Source organism: Pteropus vampyrus, unplaced genomic scaffold, assembly GCF_000151845.1.
Source record: "Pteropus vampyrus isolate Shadow unplaced genomic scaffold, Pvam_2.0 Scaffold27, whole genome shotgun sequence".
Lineage (NCBI taxonomy): Eukaryota > Metazoa > Chordata > Mammalia > Chiroptera > Pteropodidae > Pteropus > Pteropus vampyrus.
Window position 1 is genome coordinate 2319114 of NW_011888808.1, and position 2889 is coordinate 2322002.

The 2889-nt window shown below is 30.3% G+C and overlaps 1 pseudogene; it reads left to right on the forward strand.

Moving 5' to 3' along the window:
• The first annotated feature begins 416 nt into the window (after window positions 1–416).
• Window positions 417–535, forward strand: LOC111737526 (annotated as a pseudogene).
• Window positions 536–2889: the final 2354 nt, after the last annotated feature.

A 2889-nucleotide genomic window follows, 5' to 3' on the forward strand; every position in this document is an offset into this window, starting at 1 on the left:
TGTTATTTTAAGAATTAGAATCAATGTTATCGTAAAGCTTATTTTTAAAAAATAAGACGTTTTAGAAAATAGCAAAACTCTGTAAATTTTTATATCCAAATTTTAAAATATTTTTTCAGTCATTTAATATTTAAATGTTTTTAAATGATTTTAATGATTTTAATACAAAAAGTATTCTGTAATTGCTTTTAAAATGATTATATAACTATAATTTTAAGAGATGAGATGGAACCATAGCTTTTTTTACGATCTTGAATAATGATCTTTTGTGTATTTGTTGTAATTATGAAATACTCATATAAGGACAAAAATCTCTTTTTAACAATACCCATTGTAATTCACATTATTGATTAGAAAATCATTGTTATAATAAGTATATTTCAAGAACACACACTTCCAGTCAAAAACATCTACATGTCTATGGCCATGCCACCCTGAAAAAGCCTGATCCTGTCTGATCTCAGAAGCTATGCAGGTTCAGGCCTGGTTAGTACTTGGATGGGAGACCACCTAGGAAGACCAGGTACTATAGGCATAAAAAATAAAAAAGAAGGGATTGTAAACTGACAAGTTCCTTGCAATCTGTGAGGTCAACCAAGGGCTGCATCACCTAAAAAAAAAAAAAAAAAAATCTGCACATCGTTTAATGATGGAGGCCACTCTGCATTTCTCCACTGAGTTTATATACAAAAGACATGATCTGTCCTCACAAGGCAAGAGGATGTTATCACAATATTTTATTGCATCTTAGATTCACAAATCTCAGTATCTTCTCATGGTTTTTAATCTGGGATTTTCAATGATTGGGATGACTAGTATAGGTCAAGAGGACAGAAGTTGGCATCTTTAGAGCCAATTTTACTTAAAGGTTTAAGGAAAAATACTGAGAGTTTCTGTTCTGTCTAAAATTTAAAATAAATGAATAAATGAGTAATAATATATAACAAATAAATAAACACATAAAAGAGAACTCTCTTAACAATACCAAGAACCATATTTGGGTGCACAGTATTAGTTTGCGGGAAATGGATAGGAGACCCGAAGCCAGGATTATTCAAGCAGTTTGTATTTACGAAGGACATATTATAAAGAGACAAGTCTTGTGCAACAAATGAGCTGTCACCACTCCTCCGCCCAAGAAAACAATGTAAATATTAGTTATACAAGGAAGCCCTCCTTTGAGTGTAGTGAAGTATCACAGTCAAAGGCCATAAACTACAAAGAGGCAACCTTATGGGGTAGAGGACAGGAACACTCTGACCTCCCTTTACTTTCTCCCTGCTCTCTCCTGCCAGATACCAATTGACTCAATCTAAATGAAGCAAAGTAAAGGAATTGTCCATACCCATCAGGTTCATGAGCCAGAGGAATGAGTTTAAAAATATGGTGTGTGGTCAGGATGAGTGATGTCTCCAGCTTTGTTCTTTTTTTCTCAGACTGGCTTTGGCAATTTGGGGTCTTTTGTGCTTCCATACAAATCTGATGATTTTTTGTTTTATTTCTTTAAAAAATACCGATGAGATTTTGATGGGGATTGTATTAAATCTGTATAATGCTTTAGGTAATAAGGTCATTTTAACTATGTTGGTTCTTCCTATCTAAGAACACGGAATATCTTTCCATTTCTTTGTATCTTCTTCAATTTCTTTTAATAGGGTCTTATAGTTTTTATCATATGGGTCCCTCACATGTTCTGTTTAATTTATTCCTAGGTATTTCATTCTTTTTGTTGCAATTGCAAAAGAAATGATTTTTCCAATCGTTTTCTGACAATTCAATTCTCAATGCATGTGTTTGTTAAAAATCACAGAACTGTACCACTAAAAGGAAGAATTTGAATGTATGTAAATTATACCTTAATAAAACTCACTTTAAAAAAATGTGGTGTGTGGGTCTGGAGGGACCAATAACAAAAACAGAGCCCAGAATATCTAAAAATATTTTGAATGAATGATAAATAATAAAAGATAAATTCTCACTTGTTAAAAAATATTGTGGAAAAACTAGTCATTTATTTCTCAAAGTAAATAAATGTATTAGATGTTTTATTTCTCTATAGGAAATTATGGTAATAAATATTTGTCATAATGGATTTTAACACTATTTGTATTTAAATATTGTTTAGGACAATAAATCAAATTTAGGGTTTAAATTTAGGGTTACTTTTATAATTTTCTTATAGACAGTCTCTAAGCTATTTCATACATTATTTTTTTTTACTGCTTTTGATTAACTGGTGAGGTTCACCACATGCCGTTTTAAGGTAAAAATAGGAAAATTGCTTTACAAAGCAAGAAAGTTTATCATAGCCAATTAATAATGGCTCCCAAAATTAAAAATCAATAATGTATTTTGCAAAAGTTTCATTAAATTTTTAGTGATTTGTTTATGCTAAGTCTGTCAATATCGATCTTATTTGCCAAAACATAGCACACTTTAATATACGGCTAATTATAATCATAACACAGCTTAAAATGAACCAATCAAGAAAATAAATGAATATTTGTAAGTTAATGTGAAATGAAAAAGTTAATCATTATTATTGAAAATGATACAAATTCTCAAACTTATATAATTATACCTTCAGATAAATAGTATCATCTATTTGTGAGAGGCAGATATCATTGGATGAATTCAATGTGAATAATTATACACCTGCAAAAGATAATATTCTAAGATACAAGATCTAGTGTGATGCAATAGGCTATATAAAATAAAATATTACAAAATGTAGTGGCGTGACACTGGAAAATGTCTCTGCACACTTTGCTTTCAAGGAGAAATGTATTTGAGTCTACTTTTACATGACACAACTATTAAATAAAATGAAAAGTTACACTGTACTTTTAACTTCTTTCGGTACAGGTAGAAATTTCTTTAAATTTCTAC